The sequence below is a fragment of the Acromyrmex echinatior genome, chromosome 14 (genome assembly GCF_024713525.1).
Source record: "Acromyrmex echinatior isolate Ae372 chromosome 14, ASM2471352v2, whole genome shotgun sequence".
Taxonomy (NCBI): Eukaryota; Metazoa; Arthropoda; class Insecta; order Hymenoptera; family Formicidae; genus Acromyrmex; species Acromyrmex echinatior.
The window spans coordinates 11,301,735-11,317,527 of NC_141865.1; the positions used below are offsets into that span (position 1 = coordinate 11,301,735).

General features: G+C 41.0%; 1 protein-coding gene and 1 long non-coding RNA gene across 2 annotated transcripts in view; both read right to left on the bottom strand.

The window, feature by feature from the left end:
* Positions 1-14,605, bottom strand: part of LOC147907441 (uncharacterized) — an 86,783-nt gene extending 72,178 nt beyond the window's left edge. Inside the window, exon 1 of the long non-coding RNA XR_015547382.1 lies at positions 14,521-14,605. This is a non-coding gene — a long non-coding RNA (uncharacterized LOC147907441). The remainder of the gene's footprint in view (positions 1-14,520) is intronic.
* Positions 1-15,793, bottom strand: part of ds (dachsous cadherin-related 1) — a 377,057-nt gene that overhangs the window by 318,048 nt on the left and 43,216 nt on the right. The window lies entirely within an intron of this gene.

Genomic DNA, 15,793 nt, shown 5'->3' on the forward strand with positions numbered 1-15,793 from the left:
CAACGCCCTCTCCTTCATTTTAGGCATTCCTGACCTTCGGGGTTACCACGCGGCCACCTCTCGATCTTCTTCGTCGGCGCGAAATTACTTGGAAGTGCGGGAATCTGATTCAAGGGCGAGGACCGAGAGTAAGCAAAGAAATACGGAGAGAACGATGATGCTACAAACGGATTTGTTGATAAGAAAAGACGCTACGTTTTTATCATACCGAATAAAGAAGCATCGAAAAGTACATATAATTTTATCAGTACAATAAATTCATTGCAATCATTAAACAATTAATGTTATTTGTAATATCCTGGAATTCTTTGAAAATATGATTAGTGTTTTTTATTGCTGATACTAGCAATACTTTAAAGCTTTTCATTTTGCTACATTAAAAGATTACTTATTAGTCACGTTGACAAAAATATTTTACCTAATTGAGAGATATTGCTTATGATCGTCTAAGGAATTCTTGACATATCCGTGAAAAGGCAAAAGACGCAGAATGGAAAAGTCAACGAAAGAGAAAGATATCCTGTTGTCGATGAACTTGGCCACGATGGCAGAATATTCGGAGGCGTAGATGATTTTTTGTGGCCGTTGCGGCAGAACTCGTCGCGGTCTCTCTCCTTCTTTCTCTTTTTACCCTCTTCTCTCTTTCCCTCCCTCACTCTGTTATACCTGACGAGGCCCCGGGCAACCGGCCATTGTATGCAACAAAGCTACACTTTTCTACCCGATCCCAAGCCTAATGGATAATTAATTTTTGATAAATCGTCGCTTCGTGACTAGCGTCGACGCGCGGTCCCGATTTGTTTTTTGATTTTTCACAAAAGGAAAAGGAATACCGACTTTTACATAACTCTCTCTCTCTCTCTCTCTCTCTCTCTCTCTCTCTCTCTCTCCCCCTTTCTCTTCCTCGCGCACACTTATACTTGCACGTCTTTTTTTCTTTCTCGCCCGCCGTTCCGAGAGATAACTTGGGTATTCGTCTGACCCCTCTACGGAGTTTGTCAACGGGCCGAGCTGTCAGGATACATTAGGATAATGCGACGAATGACCACCGTAAAGTCAAGATCTCGGATCAACGGTAACTATTGTATAACAGATTTACAACAACGACTTCTTTTTCTCTCCCATGGAGTAATACGCGGTTATTTCTCACATATTAATAACGACGTCCGATAAAATAACTGCATATTTTTCAGTATCATCCACGATAGGCGGCGTGGCATGAAATATTGTATAATTATTTCCGCTTAGCATTTTAACTAACCGCAATTTGAATAATACAACGTGTGATATGTGATCGTGATAAGTCATAGTAAATATTTGTGACAAAATTTTATATCTCCAATTTCCAATTAAATTTTTCGTCAATTTAACAGTTATTATAACCGACACAGCGTGTATCTTAACACGAACATCTAGTTAACATAAAAAAAGAGAAAAAGGAGCAAAGAAAAGAGACAGAGGAAAAAGTGAGTAACCGCGAAATGATTGAAATTACGCCGGTGCAATCCGGCGCAGAGTAATATAATATGCAGCCCATCTCAACATTCAAAGGCTTAATAACTACGAAAAAGAAGGAGCAGCATTTGATAATGCAGAAATTATGCCGCACGATTTGCAAGAAAAAGAGGCAGAGAAATTAGAAAGAAAAGACAAGTAACTCGCGTGTCAGGACGGGCGAGGAAAAGAAATAGATTTTTTAGGACACGAACCCGAGGCCCTGGAATATCCAAAATGGACGAAGAAGAAATGGACGGGGAGAATTAATTCGAAGCTGTGCGCTTTTGCGCGCGGGTGATGTGCGTACGGCAAAAATGTGTCAGGACATCTAGGCGAAAAGCGAGCGAGCGAGAGGTGAGTTGCCTGAAGCGCTCGCGTGGCCACTACCGGCTCCTTTCGTGGATTACGCGCACGTCTCCTCTTCACACGCAACGCTACTGCGGATCTTACTGCAATGCGAATTCGTTGTGACGTTGGAGCACGTCGGAGCACGTCGGAGGCGACGGCAACGGCGACGGCATCGACGATGGCACCGACGATTACCGTGCAAATCAGATACGCGCGTAAGAGGCAAGCTCTCGTGAACATCTCTCATGGCATCTTCTCAAAAGAGAACACTGCTTAGATAATTATAAATATTTTCAAAGTAGACTACCTCTGTAGATATTTCTAAATGGCTCGTGATTAGAAGCCACGTCCCTTCTCGTCGCGCGCTGTTGCTTACGGAACTCGCGACTGTAATCTATGCGCTACGCATACTGACGCGGCACCAGCGATCTGCACGGCACGAAAATTAAATGTAAGTGGACTGATGATATACAGGTTTCGCACGAACGTGCATTGCTTCCTGCTCGATCCGATTCCTGCGCGGCGAATGATGGCTCGCGATCACGCAAAATTCGTCGTCGCTAGACGAGACGCTCTTTTTGTCGTTTCAAACATTATATTATTTACTTATCCAGTGCGAGTAGTTAATTTATATGATGTACTTATACGGTACAATGTATTAGGTGTTGGAATTAATTCGTAGCGTTTTTTAATGAAAGAATGTTATTTATTTCACATGAGCATTAAAAAATACATTAATGAAAGTACTTCCCATCACTTGTAAAACGCTACGAATTAATTCCAACACCTAATAGTATAATATTTATTTGTAAGATGTAGTATAAATACTTTTAGTTGGAGATTTTCTAAAGGTTATAATTAATTTTTAAATGTCAAATTATACATTGTTAAAAATGTTCTTACATTTCATTAACTTTTAAGTTACACAATTTGAAATTGATTTCATGACATTGTATTAAATTTAATGTATTTATAACTAAAAAGTATATCTGTGTATATAAAATTTAATGTATTTTTCATGAAAATTTATGAAATTTAAAGTACTTTTCATAAAATTTTATTAAAAGTACATTAAAATTTCATAAATTTAATGTACACGTTCATAAAATTTAAGTAACTACTGTAACTTAATTTTCAGTTAAATCATTCATTATTTTTAATTTCGTTCATAACCACGAGCTTCATTTACATGTAAAGGAAGCTCGTGGTTACATTTCTAACAGCGTACCCACACAATTTGAATTACTTTAATTATTTCTATAAATCACTACTGAGTGTGTGTTTGTTGTGTGTGTTCCTCTACCCAATATATCATTAATTTAACTAAAATGGAGTTAAATAATTTAATTCAAGAAAAGGTGTCAAATTCAATTTATTATTTAATTTATTATTAAATAGATATAAGAGCATATGTTAACAATTCTTACTTTAAAACTAACCACAAAAATTGATTAACATTTTGACACACATAGAAGTAAAATAACAAAATGTTATTTAACTTTAAGGATTAGGTTATCATTGTTGCTTTGATATTTAACAATGTAACATATGACCCTAACGGCTCAATCATTTCTCTATTGTCACTGATCTCAATTTATAACCAGTATAAATATATTGTATTTGCTACTTAAGATCGACATTGCCCATGGATGGTGCTTCATAATTCGTCATCGAGATGAGCATGACGCGATATAATGATTGACGCGCAAGTTTCGCACGGTTGATTGAACTAGATACGAATTGCGGACTACGATGCTACTGACCAGGTGGTCTTGCGATCTGAAGAAGGTATACCATCACCCTCTGTCGAGGAAGAAGAGAAAACGATACCACGTAGCAGAAAAAAATTGATTTGACGTAGAAGTAATGATGATCGATGTCACAACGTCGAATACTTCATACCCCTTTTTGAAATCGTAAAAAACTAAATTTTTATCAAGAAATGACGCCAGAATGAGATTTTTTTAACAGATAATAATAAATAGTTTTTAATACATATAAGGTAGAAAGGAAGAAGGAATTATGCATCAACTCGTGGTGAATATAACATACCATAACGGCGTTTCTTTCGAAAGAAAAGATTAGCATCGATACAGATCATAATTGGAAGAATGATGAGGGAAGGAATTGTTTTTATAAAAAACGTGCGCCAAAGAGAAGAGTTCCCGCGGACATAGGACTAGGATTTTAGCGATGCAATTTCGCTAGCCTACTGTCGGTCAGCAGACTCTCTCCGTCTTGATTCTCTCTCTCTCTCTCTCTCTCTCTCTCTCTCTCTCTCTCTCTCTCTCTCTCTCTCTCTCTCTCTCTCTCTCTCTCTCTCTCTCTCTCTCTCTCTCTCTCTCTCTCTCTCTCTCTCTCTCTCTCTCTCTCTCTCTCTCTCTCTCTCTCTCTCTCTCTCTCTCTCTTCCACTGTCTCACGTGCACATCCTATCCTCTCGAATCCCGTGCCATCCCATCCTTTAACTCTCGTCTCTCTTCTCCTCGCACCGTATACCGGCCCACCTTCCACAGGTAATTTACTTTCCATCCTCCTTCATTCGCAAGTATCAGATACGTTCCTTTTTCCTCCTCTCCACGCCGACGTTTGTCTTCTTCTTCTTCTTTCCTTCGGACGCGCGCAGCCTATACTCGAAACGCGCTAACTCCGTTTCCTTCGTCGGCTAAAAATATCTTCTAGATTTTTCAGAAATTCCCAGGCCGAAAATCGTACCCGTTATGGTCTATTGTACACAAATGTAATCCTACGGGAACCTGCCTGCTTGATCCTTTAATAGACAGATTCATTACCCGCTTTTGTATTTTCATACAAAACAGCGATAGCATGAAACATGTCAACATAGACAAGAAGATCTCGATCCTTCGTCAACTGGAGATGGATTAAACGTCATGATGTCGTGCATCGAGATAAATTTTTATCCATTCCATGTAATCTTGAAAAGGAAGATCTTTTTTTATGTAAGACTGATAAATTCGAATATAGTTTCAAAAATACACGTATATACGGACATATTCTGACGATTGGTCGATACCAGATTACTTCGTTGTACATACTAAGATGCATCTCGTTATGTTTATTCCTTCGAGCATTCCGGCTTATTGTTAGAGAAGCAGTAGATCCGCATTAGCGTACTCCTACCGCTACAGGGAGAGATGCTTCTTTCACTTCTCTCCTCTTGCCTTATCTACTTCTCCCCATTTAGCTTCCCCTGTTTAATCCATCTCTCTCGCATCTGCGTCGCGTGCTGTCGTCTTCCTCGCGCTATGAAATGAAACAGGGAGAAGGGAGTGTATATAGTAGTAGCCGAGAGAGAACGAGTAATCCAGAGAGCTATCTTTCTCTCTCTCTCTCTCTCTCTCTCTCTCTCTCTCTCTCTCTCTCTCCTTTTCTTTCTCTCCTTTTTCCTCCTTCTTCTCCCATACTTGCGTAGCATCGCCAAGGCTTGGTATAATTAATACGGGGCCCGTGGAATGCCGGTCGCCTCACTCTCTTGGGTCCCTCCATCCTACCTACCTTCTTCCTCGCCACTCATTCCGCCACCTCCTGTCCCGCCTCGTATCTCGCTTCGTCCCTCACATCTGACCAGTTTCCGTGCCCTCACCTAAGTCCTAACGGCGAGTTAGGTCCGACAACACTTGGCTGGTCGGAGGCAACCGAAAACCCTCTCAAAGTCCCCCTCCTCGTCGTCGTCCCGTTGTTTCGAGGCCGCCGACGGAAAGAAATTAAAAAGTAGAGCACGCATAACGAGGACAGCGACAACACACACGGTGGCAAAGTGCCTCTTCTAACATCCGTAGCCCAAATATTGGACCCGTATTATCCGCCGACCTCACAGAAGCAATCGAGTTGTCTTGGCGCGAAGAGGGAAGTGCGTCGCCGCGCGCCCGTATAATTTTCCACGGTGCATCTATTCGCCTTTTCATCCTGGACGGCTTTTCTAAACGGCTTGGCATGGTGTCTCTCAAGTTCTCTTCGGCACGTGTCGCGTCGAGTGTGTATGTGTGTGTGTGTGTGTGTGTGTGTGTGTGTGTGTGTGTGTGTGTGTGTGTGTGTGTGTGTGTGTGTGTGTGTGTGTGTGTGTGGAGGAAACACTTGTAAATCGCTTCCGCGTTGGCCGTGGCACGTTTAATGGAGTAATTTGTAACAAGCTAGACGCGTTACGCTAGAAACAACGATCGAAACGTAGTTTCTTCATAGATGTGCACATTACAGACCGGTGTTTTTCTCAGGAAACCAGCCCTCGAGAGAAATCACAAGCAAAATCAGAAAAGAAGTCAAGACCTAATTGTTTCATAAAGATAATACAAGCACACAATTACTCCATATTCTGAATAAAACATCAGTCATTTAATTGTGAATTTTTGTGAATAATATTCTTCTCAAATCGATATTATAATATCAATTTAAAGATATCTTTCTGGAAATGGTTCCGCGAATTAATCGCTGGCTCGATCTGCACGTCGGATTGAGCAATCGCAAGAATGGCAACAAGTGTCTTCGGCGACGACGACAAAAATCATTACATCGTATTACAGAGGAATGTCAGGAAGCCGAGCGAAAAAGACGGGCTATTAATTAGCCCACTTGACGTCCGTGCGAGAAAGTGCGCCGGTTCCTACCGAACTCGAGTGGCGACACACCGGACAAACGAGATTTTCTCGAGAAGTTGTTACAATTACTCTCTAAATCTGAATAAATGAAATTCAATTGGAAAAAGAAGGAAGTTTAAACATTATACAATTAAAATATTGATATTCGCACGTCAATATCAATACCACACTGTTAGAAACGTAACTAAACCACGAGCTTTCTTTAACATGTAAATGAAGCCCGTAATTATAAACGAAATTAAAGATACCCTCAGAGAAAAGGTTGCTTCGATTTAAAGAAATTTTCTTTGTTATACGGTTATCTTTGATTTAAACATAATTTCTTTAAATCAAATTTTATTTGATTTTAGGAATTTCACGTTTCATTAATTTTTTAATTGAATTTTACCATGCATTCACTGATTACCAGTGGCATACTTGAGACTGATGTCCGTGCTTATTCATTGTACTGATTCAAATTTAGAGAATAACAAGCTAGTGAAATCGTCCCGAAAAATTTCGTTAAAAAACGAGGAAGAGAAATACTCGTAGAGAAGAGTCAGAAAAAGAGGAGAGCGCTGATCTGAACTGAACCAATTCGCTTTAAAAGGTGGAGCACCTTTTTCTTTCCTCGCGCGTCTCTTAACAGTTTTATAACCGGAGCTCGACACTCTTCGTTTAACCGTCGAATAGCAAGTATGTCGCTCGCTAGCGTATTATGCGCGCACGAAAGTCGCCCCGGTTGGCCGTGCCGCGTTCTTGAGAAAATTGTCATTGCCGACGTCAGGGCGACAGCGCGTAATTTCACACTGAATGCCTGGGACAGCGCGTTCTTCAGATTTGTTATCCAAGTAAGACGCCACACGGTGAAGTATACGTCGACGAGGAATTCGATCGCCAAACAGCGTGGCGTGCGAGAAATAACTCGACAACGACGTCTCCTCTTCGCTCGCATATAATCTTCTAACTATAAAACGCTCTAGAAAATAGCGCAGGTATTCGCGCGATTTTTATTGAAATTGCATGGAATTTTTTTCAATTAATAAAACGGATTCGTTTAAAATTCTTTTTGCGCCAAATACCATAACCAGGTATCAATGTAGCCACGTGTATAATTTATTATCGGAATGCGTGACTGAAGAATGTTGCACAATAGCGAACGATTTGCATTGACGTTATTGACACCTCTGTTATTCACGTTTAATTTGTTGTTATTCGGGTTCATTATCCATGTAAGGCATTATAGAGCAGCATTTTACTTGAAAAGGAGATTTTACTGCCGAGTCGTGTACCGAATTAAGTAATTGATCACTACTTCGACAAATATATTCATGCCAATGGTTCGAATCAGCAACAGGTGTCAATACATGTGTAATTTATTAAGGAAATGTTAAGGCAATTCGAGTAAATGGCACGAAAGCAAAGAGCATTAATGTCATTTACATCGGTAGAACTCGTACTTAATTCGCCGCGGTTCAACCAGCCGAGACTGTGACTGCGATTGAATTCGTTGGACGACGCGATAAGTTGCCGATTTATAGCTGTTGCTACGGCAGTTTACAATCTTTATTAATAATAAGTGCATAATTGATCGGAGTTATCGCGTTTGTCGAGCAAAGTGTAAAGGCAGAATATGTTAATACAGTAAGAAAACTAAAACAAACCCGCAACGAGACTGCATGCTAGAGAAGAAATTAAAACGTATCGCTAGATAACATTGTACGAACGATTACAAGCAATTAACGACGAGAGAAGGAATCGATCTCCTTTCAACCGTTTTTCGCAGATCGAGTTCTTTCGACGCCATGCCAGCGTAAGATCGAGAGCACCTTTCCTTCTCGCATAGAGCAACAATTTATGTAACGATGTATATATACGCCGATTATCAATGCCTACTAAACTACCCGACCGCATTTACTTCGTTCTCTCGTATTTTCCAACACTTGCACGTGGTCCGTCGACTTAGAACAAACTAGCTTCTCATTCAACGCGCTGGCCTCTCTGTTCTCGATGTTTGCCTGGTGCCTTGTTCACGGATCGGTCGCGCCTACCTTTCGTCGCGGTGTCGGCTCTCTCCGGTTCGAAGGACCGTGAGCGGTGAGCTTGCAATGCCGTATCGCAGGTCAGTTCGATGGGAAGGCAGGCGGAAAAAAGGGGGCGGAGAGGGAAGATGTACAAAATGGGGATACAAAATGCGATCGGGAAGAAATTTCCGAACGAGTTTTCTCGACGGTTGAATCTGGGGAGAAGAATCCTGACGCCTGTCTCATGGCGATGAGAGAGGGAGAAAGAGAGAGAGAGAGAGAGAGAGAGAGAGAGAGAGAGAGAGAGAGAGAGAGAGAGAGAGAGAGAGAGAGAGAGAGAGAGAGAGAGAGAGAGAGAGAGAGAGAGGCGTAAAAGAACGGTGGGGTATATACGAGAAGAAAGAATGAGAAAGAAGAAAGAAAAGCCATTAAAGCGCGCGCTCTGAAGACTCCATTTTTCCCGACACCTTTACGGCCGTCTGACTTTGGCGATCAGATAAGAAAACCCTATTACCTTAATTTCTTCGCCCTTTTATCCCTTGGGCCACTCCTCATTTTATTTACTACTTAACTCCTCTAGAATGCAATTTGTCCGCATGCTAAGTATAAAATTACAAGCCATAATGCAGTATGACTGTACGTTTTTGAGCGAAATAAAATACATCCATGCGTGCGTTAATTTGCATTTTATCTACTTTCCAAATTCAGTCTTGAACATTGTAACCTCTGAGAGAATATTTATTCCACTTGCTTGATAAGTAGCACTTTAATTATAATAATAATCTCCGTCAGGATTGTGCGCGAGTGTTAAATTTCGTTTCGTAAATTTCAAGATTTCGTAAGGAGTAAACGTGCCCAGTCCGGTATCGAATCGCGCCGCCGCGCCGGTTTAATTAACGAAGGCGCAACGATTCCGAGAGATTGCTGTTGCAGTAGCGCGTATGTAGAGAGAATAATCTCGCGAATTTATACAGACGCTCGTGGGAGACGATAAACGCGAGAAAATACGAGGCCACGAATGAAAGATAACGAAAAGCTCGGACGGTCCTGAAACGAAGGCCGCGACACGGCTTTGGGAATCTTTGGAAATTTCTTGATGACTCACACTTATATATCGGTAATTACCCGCTGCACCGGACAAATGAGCGCGGCCGTGGGCGAGCGTGGGTGAGCAAAAAACACACCAGGGACTCGCCTCAGTGGTACGAAATTAACTTAATTTCCACCGATGACACGACGCCCTGCGCGTTCAGCGTTTTCTCTCAAGTCGTATTCCACTTTTCATGCGGTGACACCAGCTGCAGTTCGCCTTGAAAGCGTTACGCGGACAAGGATGTCTGCGGGTGCCCCCCTGTCGCTTTCGAGACTCTCGCGTTTAATTGCTTTAATCTGGACGACGGCAATGGCGACGACGAAGATGACGATGACGACGATGACGACGATGACGACGATGACGACGATGACGACGATGACGACGGAGAGACTGCAGATCTCCCTTAAGATCCGCTTGCGCGCGCAGCAGACACGATAGCCTGAAATATTTGAGATTCCTCTATGCTCTCTCCTTTAACGTACGCGGCAGATCGTAAAATCCGCGGCCACCTCCGGCGCGGTGCAAGGATACTCGTCACAAGTAAATGTCGATGATGCATGTAATCGCAATGATTTCGATATAAAGCTATATAAAGCTATATAAAGCTAACGCGACCGCTTGTACAGCATGTAATTAACGCGCATTTTTCGGTACAACTCGTCGAATGTCTTTTAACTCCACCTTTCATGCTCGATACTACCTATTTATGCAATCATATCAGGTTAGATAATGCACGAAACAAAGTAAATCGATTAATAATCATGTTATATCATTTTATCTATACAGGGAAGAATTTTTCGTTAAAAATGATTCAACATATGATTATATCAATCAGATTTCTGATCATCACACACCGTTGAATCTGTGTTGTCAAATTTAGCTTAATTTAAGTCGTCACTGCTCTTACTCGTTATTTTATACTGAAACAATGAAATTGAGGAGGTTCTCGCGTTACTTCCTAGTCAATAGACAATTTATTCATAATAATATTGTAAAACAATTAAAATAATGGAATAAAAAGTTATTACTAACAATATCTTATGCCATTATATGATTATGGTTCATTTTATATGTTACTAAATATTTTCAAAATAAAAGTTGTAAGATATACATGCATCGACCATTTGACATATATTCTAGCTTTTTTCATTGAACAATATAAATTTCTTGCAAACTATACGGTCAGTTTAAATGAAACTTTATGAGAACAAACTTAAGTATTTACTTTATAATTATAACGATTTTTAAATTATTGTCTTATACGCAAGTGTCTCAATTTAAAAAAGAATACCTAGAGAATAAGGTTATACCTTCCACTTGTAAGGTAAAATTTATAAATTTATAATTAAATTCATCAAAATAGTACGGTAAAAAGTCAATGCAATTTTTTCTAGATATTATTGATATTATTAACTTTTTTATTACATGTATATTATAGACTTGTCTTATATTTCATCAAACGCGAGAATCTCCTTAAACAATTTAAAACAATTCAAATTGTTGATTAAATTCGACGCTATAAATTTAGCAGTGCAATTAGACACTTAGTACAATTTTGATGACCTTATCTTAACTGGAACTCTGATAAATTTAATCAGAATCCCAATTAATGCAACCAGATTCTCTTTCCAATGCAATCCTGAAGTAGCGCACGTTATACGATCTGATTTCATAAGGGGGCGCGTATATGCGGGAGACATTCGAGAACACACCCCCAAGAAAACGCGCCCCCATGCGCATAGTCATTCAGATCAAGAACCAAACACAGCGGCCGGCGAATGACGGCGAGTGCACGCAGCGCCGCTGACAAATGAGTTTGGCCAAGTGCAAGTGAAATGCAGCCGCAAAAAGCCGATGTGGTCCTGCGGTCGTCGGAATGGAATATAGGTAGTCGGTCGGTCCATGTTTCTCTCTTTCTCTATCTATCCCCCCCCCCTCTCTCTCTCTCTCTCTCTCTCTCTCTCTCTCTCTCTTTCTTCTCCTACATCTCGCTGGCTACTGGCCTGCGATTCCCCATTAACAAACGGGTCCCACTGCACGATCCTCACCATCGTGCATTATCCACGGTTATGGTTTTTCGGTCGTGGTTGCCTTGCCTCTTGCCGGAGAGAGCCGCGGTGAGATGCATTCTCGCGAGATGCAGACGGAGATGCAAGTGGTGGAAGTGTATGTGCGTGCATGCATGTGTCTGTTGCGTAAAACGGAGAGACGGGGGACGAGATGGGGAAGCCGGTGGGATTCGCGAGAAGGCTTGGGCGAGGCGTTATTGTCGTGGGATTGCAACGATCGCAGCGAGAAGTCAAGGCGCATACAGCCTTCCGCGGAAGTATAAACGCCCTGCAGGCATATTGTTGCAATTATTACGCTTCGTCATTAAAGGAACCGCGTAAAAATGTTCGATCCGGAAGAAATAAGATTAATCGAGGAGGGGGAGGAGAGGAGGGGGGAGGGGGGAATGACGTCTAATTGAGTCTTTTCGTGATATCGAATCCAGATCGACGAAAGGCAGCGCGGATGAGAGGTGCGACGATGGGTTCAACGGCGCGGTTTGCACGATCACGTCACGCTACCGACGTGAAGGCAATCGTTTCACAATTATTGCAATAATTTGCGCGGACCTTTTCTCGAGCGAAACAACCTGAACGGGGCCCCCGTGTAACCGCCCTGCGCGCGCGAGAGCGCCTTAATTTACATCGCCGACTTAAAATTACCATGATTAGGCGGCGCAGTGAGCGGCTCCGCTGAATGCAACGTACATCCCGTTCGCCGTTCGCGATCGGCGGCCGCGACCGTATGATAAATAACGCAGGGCCCATACGTTACACACCGTGATACAAACGAAACACATGCGCGAATCGTGAGGCAGAGAGAAGCGCGACGTGGGGCACGATAGGGGGTGGAGGAAGAGGCACCGACGGCAGAAGAGGGAAGAAGAACGGCGGAGGAAGAGAACTCGATGTGAGTAACGAATATCTGATAGCAAATCCCTGGCATTTCCAACGTATATCCCTTGGCTCTCCGCGGAACGAATGCGGGAACCCCTCTCGACACTGTGTGGCCCCCTGCGCGCTCGAGAGAACCGATGCGATGCCACGGTTCCTTTACCCACGCATTCTACCGTGATGGTACGCAGAAACGAGAGACAGCTCTCAGAGAAGAGAGAGAGGGGGAGGGAATGCAGAAAGAATACTTTTACTTTCAATCGACGATCCCCTTCCTTTTTCTCTTTCGAATTTCATATCATGTCCGAGGAGGCCCTTGTCTCGGGCGAAACTTCAGGAAGAATAAGCGCGTGCACTGGCAAATTAAGCTTTTATTCCGTGACATTCCTCTTAACCTTCTCCTCTTAAATTTGCATGCTAAGACCATTATGTCGTCTCACGCGAAAAAATGTTACGCCAAATAAATAAAGATTTTACTTCTGTTAATTCGACACGCTCGTGACGCAAATTACGCGATTTCTTCCTCTTACTCGATTAAATAGAAAAAAAATTAAATTTTATAATAATAATAATAATAATTGTATTGAGAGATGTAAAGAAATACAGATTAATAATGAAGACGTGCATGAGAATAAATGTAGCGTTAAAATCTCAAAAGATCAGCGATATTGCTGCTCGTAAGTCCAATTTTAAATAACACATGATGTATAAATAAATATAATATAAACATAAAAAAGATAAAACAAGAAATTGAGAAACAAGTAAAAGCACGATGTAAAAAACAGATAAATATAAGATGGACAGGAAATTGAGTAGTAAATATAAGTAATAACTAGCAATATTTCAGTATGGGGACTAATTGTGTTCTATAGTAAGAGCCGTTATAAAAAGCAGTCAAGAGAAAAGATAATTCGTTTCGTCGGCGATCATAATTTCGTTGAATAGCTGCTTATGAGAATTGTAATTCATATCCAAAGTCAGCATTTTTAATTTCCTTGCGTCCACTCCTCACAACAATTCGCGGGTGACATTTCACTTTTACTCATATACGAAGGCTGTATTTTTTTTATACCGCTATTACATTATGTCGCAACGTACTGCAATTAAATCTCCGAAAATCGTTGATGTGAAAAAATGTGACGGCATTATCGCCCACTCGCGTTATTTGCAATTGTTACAATCAAACGCTCGTCGCGATATTTATCTGTTCCAATTAAGGATTCGGCTGGCACGCATATATCATCACGATGCACCGAAGAAGGTGAAAGGCATCAGAGAACCGCGGGACTGACCTTGCCCGAATAACGTCACGGGCAATTCTGCAACGGCGACGATTATCTTAATTTTCGAATCTCGTTAGCGAAATTTAATACAAACATAGCTACGCGACGACGACGCGCGCGACGATGTCCTTCAAATTTATACGTACGCATTACGCATTAAGAACCGAAATTATTCCTGTTATAATGTGGTTGGCCTTGCTACGAGAGAATTGCGCTGGACTTGCTCGCTGGCACAGTATCCGTACTCAGTTGCAGGCTTATTTACCTTGGGGGGAAAATATCGTCGTGAAAGTGCCTTATATTGTAAGCGGACACTTCAATTATAAACTCAAATCGAAGAATTAATCACGTCGTCATAGCAATTTAAAATATACATGTAAAGTGGATGTAAAAGTAACAAGGCGATTTGATCATAAAATTTTAAGAGAGATTATCTGAAATTTTTTCAAGGGAAAAACAAAAATGCAACGTAAAGCTTCCAATAAACCTACTGATTATTTTCGAGAAATATCTGTACAACTTATTTATAATGTATAAATAAAGTGGAACAATAATTATTGAATAACTAAATCAGCGACAATGTGCGTATAGCGATACGATGTCGAGCTCACTGTGCCACTTGTCTGTGTAAATGTTAGAAGAAATTGCAAAAGTTTTGCAATTATCCGATTGTGGTTTGAAAATATCAGACCTATTGGTCTCAAGAGAAAGAGAGAGAAAGAGAAGCATATGCATGAACTTACGCCAACGGAGCAAACACCAAACAGAATCTCTTGCTGGTAAACATCAATATTTTCCTCGAACAGCACGTGCCACCAACACGCATTCCATCGGTTACAGATGGTGAACGACGCGATTGCGACGGTGACGCTTCCATTCGAGCGCACTACATGAGGCGGACGCCGCGAGAGGTGGGAAAGAAAGAGTCATGTGAGAGAAGCGTCCGAAGTGGCTTTTGGTTCACCGAGGTGGAGAGACGCGCGTACACGCTCACGCCAGCGCCGTCATTCACGCGCGGCACGCACGCACGCACGCGTCGCGCTCGTACGAGGTGAAACCGGCGTGAACGGTACGCGTTCTCCATATTCATGCTCACCGACACCGATGCATATCCTCCGGATCTTCAATTACGATTGCCAATGCTTCGTACGAAATCATTGCATGCTTTAAGCCGTCGAGGCAAATCGATCAACACGTACGCTCGCGTTATTGCAGCGCGTCACACGCAGTGCACGGTGTACCGATTCCATCCCACGCACGGTTGGTAGAATACAAGAATGGATGCAAGAAAAGTGTTGCAAACACGTGTTAGTGTTAACGATATGCTATTCCTAAAAAGCAGGCCATAGTTGTAAACAAAAAAGTTACAAAACTCAATATCTTTTTTAGTTTATAAATTATTGGCAAATGTCTATAAATTACTAAAGCGACTCCTATATGAAGAAAAATATCATTTTATTGTAAGAAAAATAATTACTCAATCTAATGGCTTAGGACGCTCGTATAAAATACAAGAGATCCGGGTTGGATTCAAGTCCCAGCCGAGGTAATATTTTTCGTAATAAATTCATTAACAGTTTTCAACATATTAACATCTTTATAATATGATGCTTGATTGTAATATGAAATTATTAAAAATTGCTCGTCAATTTAATTCGCAAGTACTAGAGTAGTAGTTTTAATTGCGTTTATAGTCCAGAAAAACAATTCGGCACGCAATTCGAAAAAGATTACTTTAGATAGATTATTTTAATATGGTATGCAAGTACATATATAATATAAATTAGTAATTCAAGATTGAATTATTTAAAGCAATTCAAAGATTCAGCTTCGACCGTAATAGTCATTTTAAATTTCTAGTATTGATTATGTTTCTCACATATGCAATCTAAAATAAAATAACTCAATTAAATAATTAAATCAATAAAATAAAAATACTCAATTTACTTTCTTTTTTTTTAAGTAACAGCCATCTTTAACAAATGAATATTTTTTGATAATTTTAAAATATGCTTA